Here is a 6,766-nt window from a genome sequence, read left to right as displayed (position 1 = left end):
AATTTTAAAAAATATATAAGCCTAAAAATAAGTAAATAATGAATTAAATTTTTAAAAATTTAAATGCATGTAAAGTGCTTTGGAGTAAATTGTTATATTAATATAATCATAATCATCATTATTAAGATGTAATCTGACACTCAGATCAGATGCTGACCAGTGAAGCCTCTCTCTAGATCCAAGTTGGTGAGTATCTCATGAGGAAAACTTCCCTTCAATCCTGTTCCCCTATAAAATAACCAGGAATGAGAGATAGACAGAAGTGGGGATTCATGGTGATGTTTTTTCTTTTGGCATTTGTAGTTTCATTTGTGGTGAGGAAATATCTACCTTCATGATTTCAAAATAGACACGTTGGCAGACAGGTAGGCAAATAGCTGAGCCCTGGGGCTGGACTGTCTTTATCCCATCCCTTCAAGCCCTTTCTCCTTTGGTGGCCACTTCTTTTCATTTTAATTCATTTCCTATTTCAGTATTCTTCAGAAGGCCCAGAAGGTAGTCAAAGGAATTTGTCCTTTTAAGGAATAATTTGGTTTCTTCATTTTTAGCCTATGCTAGAAATAACTACTGCTCTTAACTTTTTTTTCTTAGTTTAGTACTTTAGAGGAGGGAAACCATTTCAAAATTTCCCTACTAATTATAATGGTTGAGAGACAATAGAAAGGAGGACTACTTGATGTGGGTGGTAGAAAGATGCCAGTGACAATCATGACCTGTTTCACAATTTTGTGCAGGGCTAGCCCTTGTCTCCACGAGGCCCATCATCCCTAATTTCGTGGTTATTCATTGTACTTTATTGTAAAATGACCCAGAGAGTTAGAATTATGCAGAGTATGGTTAAAATCAACGATACAAACTGGCATTGCTCAGTGGAAAGAATGCTAGCCGTAGAGTCAGGGAATCTAGGTTCAAATCCCAATCTAGTATTTAGTGCCTGTGTGATAGTGTTTGGGCAAATCACTCAACTAATATATAACAATATATTAGTTATAATAAATAATACCCACCAAACAATGTGTTCTCTTTCTTCACTGTTCATAGCATCAGTATTGCCATATTGTAACATTCTTGTGGGGTTAGAGAACTTCTTATAAATTAAAAATCTCTAAAGAAAATCATAAGAACTTGTAATTACAGGTATATATTATCTGAAATAATGATGATTAAAAATTAATTTATTTTTTCAAGAAATAAGTTAAATTTGCTTACAAGTTTTTCATCAATTCTGGAATTTTGCCTCTAGGGTTCAATAGTAATAAAAGGCTCATGGCCTGGCAATGCAAAAGTTGGCATGGCTTCATATGAAAGTGGAAAAGCTAAACAGCTTCTGACTTTTAGAGGTTTCTATTATTATCCAAATAGGAAAAGGAAAACCTTATGATGAGAGCTGGGTTACAACATTTGCTTCTTTTCAAATTGTTTTTTTTAGAAATAGCATGATGACTCCTCCCCTCTCTCACCTCATCCCCTAGTTCCCCAACCCTCAGGCCTAACATTTTGCCTAAAAACTAAGCAGGTCATGACTCTTACTTTCCGCCTAGCCATTTTCTAAAAGAGTTGACTTTGGTTTTTAGCCCAACAATGCTAGACATCTTGAGGAATTCTGAAGTCATGAAGTTTTCCTCCCAAAGGGAAAAAAAAACAACAAGTATTTTGCTCTGGAACATTTCTTTTTAGTAATCTCAGTCTGAGCCACTAACCGCAATCAAAGAGGCTGGAAAAACAAAAGGCCATATTATTTGCTAGGTTTCAAAGGGGATTTTTTTTGGTGTGTGTCTTAATTGGGTTGGATACCCAGAGAATGTCCTATTGAAGTCTGAAAGCTGGGAGTTTCCAGAGTACATGCTAAACTTGATTTGTGTATCTGTTTTTAATAGGTACCAGCCAAAAGACTTTATTTATTTATTTGTTTGTTTGTTTATGTAAAGAATGAAAGATTTCAGCAACAGGGCTTCAGTCCAGGGGAATTCATGGTTCAGTAGAGGTATTTTAACAGTTACCAGTCCCAACAAGGCTGTTCTTCCCACTAGTTTTCTCCCTATAGCCTATGCAAAGGAAAGAAAGACTTTTAAGCAATGACTGATTTTTTTCAAGACGATGAATCATTTTTCTATCACTGAAAGTCTATTAGATTGCTATCCCTAAAAGGAAAAGAGGGTGGGAAGAATTGGAACTATGAGAGAAAAGGGCTCATTCAGCTTTGTGTTATCCTAAGTTAAATAACTATTCTAAGTATTCATAAATTGGTGGACTGGGTTGTTGGTCTGCCAGAGCAAAAGCTTAAACATATTCCAATTGTTCTCAGTCTGAGTTACTCAGTCAAATCATTATTTTGCCACCTACATGGGGTGCTCAAAGAAAGAGTTTTGGGAGAAGAATGGCCAGACCCAATATTTCACTTAAGCAGCCTGCTGAATTGAACGCTGAGTCAAGTCTTGCTGGTAAGATATCTCTTGCTTCTCCCCACATGCTATCCCATCTCCCACAGGCTGTCTCCCGTGCTTTCAATATCCCTTTTCTCATCTCTTGTTAGAATACCATACTTCCTTCAAGGCTCAGTTCAAGTAAAAATCTCCTATGTGATTCCATTTCTGATCCCCATTGATACTTCTACTTTACCTTCAAAATTATACAAAAATAGAGGCTTATACGAACTGATGCTGAGTGAGAAGAGTAGAACCAGGAGAAATTTGTACACAATTGCAGACACAACATATGTGTGACGACCAACTTTGATAGACTGGACTCTTCTCAGCAATCCAGGGTCATAAGTCAATCCCAAAAGACTCATGATGGAGAGAGATGTCTACATCCAGAGAAAGAACAGTTTGAACCCAGACTGAAGCAAACTACCTGCTCCTTTTCTTTATCTTGTTTGGGTTTGTTTCCTCTTTCCCATTGTTCATTCCATCTGATACAATCCTTCTTTATAGCCTGACTAATGCCTAATGTGAAAGTACTAGCAGATACTATACTTGATTGTATGCCGCCATGGGGAGGGAGAGAAAATTTGAAACTCAAAGAGTTCTGGAAATGAATCTTGTAAACTAAAAGTAAACAAATTAATAAAGACCAAAAAAATTATACAAAAATATTTCGTATTTACTTACATATGTGCATTTTATCTCCATGAAATGAAGACAAAGTTGGCCCAATGAAGTTGGCCCAAAAGTCATAGTGTAGTTGGAAGTCTTAAAAGTTTATAACTTCACTAAGACTTTGAGGATGCCCTGCATAAACTTCTTAAGGGCAGGGCCTGTTTCATTTACGTCTTTGTATCCCCAGAGCCTAGATCAGTGTGGTATGGAGTGAGCACATAAAAATGCTTTTTGATAGTTGATTGACTGAATAGACAAGCCAATAGTTTGTGGAAGGGGCAGGCTATATCTTCCTATCTGATCTGACCAATTTTCACTTAAACTTTAAAAGATGGATTTTTTTTCTTCCTATGTAAAATCAAGACATGATCCTAATGAACTCCTGCTTTGTATTTCATCAGTTCTTAAACTAGTGACTACATACATGCATACACACATACGTGTATGTATATAGTGATTTTGACAATATGTATGTAAGTGTATGTGTGTATATGTATGCATGTGTGTATGTATGTATATAGCCTGCCTTTTTTTTTTCAGGTCCCTGCAAGCTGCTTGGCTAGAGTAAAAACAAAACTTCAAAGAAACTACAGAAATACAAGACAGCTGAAGAAGCTTCAAAGGCCTCCGATGGGGACAATTAGCACTTACAAATGTTTCCCAAGAAATCTCTAATGGCTACTTGACTAATGTATATTTAGTTACTAATTTAGAGTATTTCATTCCTAATGAAAAGTTAAAGTACACTAGAGGGCTATTATGTGTTTGTGTCTATGCACAAGTGTGTGTTTAAAGGGACAACAACTCATCCATGTTACACCTGGGCTGGACAGACTCTCAGAAGTGGCCTGCCAAGTCCCTGTAATGCTTAGAAGGTGCCCATGCATAATTAAACTCTTACTACATGTAGATCAGAGGATTGCTTCACATCTAGAATACTTGGATTTTAGCAAAGCATTTCAAAATGCTTTTAGCTTATTTTAGCTCTTCTGCTAAATTCATGAACAAAATGGAGAGATGTGTTAAGTGGATGTTCAGTGATGTGGGTTCAGACTTGACTAAATGACTGAACTGAGTTGTCAATAGCTAGTTGTGCTCAGCCTAGAGGGAAGTATTCAGTGGGGTGCCACAGTGACCTTTCATTATTCTTATGTTACTCAGCATCAATATTAAGAATTTGCATGAAAAAATAGATGGAATATTTGGTGGAAATAACATTCAAAGGCCCCTCCCTATGCAGGTTGGGCTCATTTTTCCTTAAAAAGCACTCAAAGTGTCCTTGAGATTTGACTGGCTTAGTGGGCTAAGGCTCAGGACATTGACATTGATGTAGCTTTCTTAGAACAGAAAGAACCAGGACAGGAGGGGCTCCTGATCTCCCTCAGGCTTCTGACCACAGATCAGCAGGATGGTCTACATAGGAAAGCTGCACTCAGCTGAATCTCTTCATGCAATGTCTTTTCCCAGCTCTGAATGTCTTTTTCCTGTCAGCGGCTAAGGAAACCTCATTTTCCTAACTGCTAAATGGTTCAGCCATTCTTCCAGTTGCAATATTGAACCTATAGTACAAGAGAATAAGACTGAGTCAGACCAAGTCTGTGACAGCAGGCTGATGACACTTGTGGGTAACACAAAATAGAACAATCAATTTTTCCTTCTATTCAAGAATCGGGATACGAAAAGATTTTAAAATTTAGAATGATGGGTGGAATCTGAGAAGATGGAATTGAATGTGAATCAATGTAAAAGTCAGGACTTTTAACTGAAAGGGACCTTGGAGATCTTGTCATCCTGCTTTCATTTTACAGATGAGGAAGTGAAGTAACTTGCCCAAAGTTACTAAGTAAATAAAATGGCAGAGCCTGAGATTTGAATGCAGGTTTTCTGACTTCAAATCCAGTAGCATTTTCTATTTGGCCATACTATATTATTCTTAACAGAGTCAAGAATTTAATTGAAATACTTTATTCTGAAATAGAATTCAGAATCCAGGATCTCATCCATTCTTGGTTATACATAATCAATTTAGCAAGTGCTTATATAGGAAGGGGTAAGTAGACAAGGGGCAGATGTAAGGGTGGTAAATAGATTCCTGGGACTAGAATTGGGAAGACTCATCTTCACAAATTCCAATCTGGCTTCAGACACTGACTAGCTGTGTGATCCTGGGCAAGACACTTAACCCTGTTTGCCTCTGTTTCCTCATCTTTAAAATGAGCTAGAAAAGGAAATGGCAAATCTCTATAATATCTTTGCCAAGAAAACCCCAAATAGGGTCATGAAGAGTCAGAAATGACTAAAAATGACTGAACAACAACTAGCAGATATGTGCTGGTAAATGTTTAGCAATGGACTCTTTGGAAATAAAAATGCACATAGGACACACTTTTAAATTTAATCGGCATTGTTAATATTTTCTCCATCACTTTCTTAGGTCTAGACAACACAACACTAAATCAAGCTCTGATTGGTAGTGTTTGCCGATTTCTGTTCAGGTAACAATTAATGTGTCAGGGATCTGGGGTTTTCAGTGGATTGGAAACTCAACATGAATAAATAGTGATACAACAGTCAAAAATGCTTATACAATTTTAGGTTGTATCAACAGTGTTCAAAATGAAGGCAGAGATAGTCTTATCATATTCAGACTGTATACAGTAGGGCTGTCACTGGTAGGGGCCAGGGAGGCCCATTCCCAGAGTGCAGATTTCCAAATAAGGAAACACCAACCCTTTGTTCTCAAAGAGATTTGCTTGCGTAACTTTCTACTTCAACAATCCGAGGACAAGGCAAGGGTTAAGGCAGAAGTGGGGTGGGTAGTACAAACCATATCTAAAATAGGTCAGTCATGGGTTTACAATCTCACTATTAGTCAATTAGATTGACTTTGCTTGAATCATTAGTCAATAATTTCCATAGGTATCCTGGTTCTCCCTGCAATCCAGTCCTTTTAGTCATTCTTCCTTATTAGTCCATTCTTCCAATCTTCCTAGTTGACTGAAACTTTGTGCTCTGTTCTACATAGGACCCAATATGTTAGGCTGAAGCTCCTCCCACTGGAAGTCTCCTAAAACCTTAATTGGTGGTGTCTCATGGCCTCTAGTCCAAGAATTTTCTTATTCTCACCTTGCCCTTTCTTGAATCTAGCCCATGGGGTCAAGTATCCTAAATAATATCCAAAGGTATAGTCTCCTCCTCTCTTTTTTCACTGGCTGACCTTTTTCTTGAAAAAAAAAAAAACAGAAATATCATATAAATAAATTTCAAGATTCATGCTTGTAACTGTGACTATGTCTTAGGCATACACACATATATATATATACATATATATCACATACATATACATACACACGTATACATGTTCCTGAAAAAACACCTACCTGTAATGATAATGGAAATATATAGGAAAAAGAGGACTTGTTATATAATTTTTGCACTCTAAACACAACTTTTCCCCATCACATAAAAGAAAGTTTAGTTTAATTTGGGTTCTAGCTCTACTTTTGCTATTATCTATGTTCAAAATGAGCAACTTCGCAAAAGTAAAACTAAAGGTAAATCTCCAGAATTCTGTCTGATTTTCTGGTCCTCATGACATTTTTTTTAGCCTAACAAGAAGAAGTTCTCATCTACCACTTTATTTTTGTATATACTTCACATAGACCTAT

The sequence above is a fragment of the Petaurus breviceps genome, unplaced genomic scaffold (assembly GCF_028583685.1).
Source record: "Petaurus breviceps papuanus isolate PSGF00001 unplaced genomic scaffold, PetGlider_PUasm1.0 90977, whole genome shotgun sequence".
In the NCBI taxonomy this organism is placed as follows: domain Eukaryota; kingdom Metazoa; phylum Chordata; class Mammalia; order Diprotodontia; family Petauridae; genus Petaurus; species Petaurus breviceps.
Note: the sequence above shows the minus strand (reverse complement) of the source record.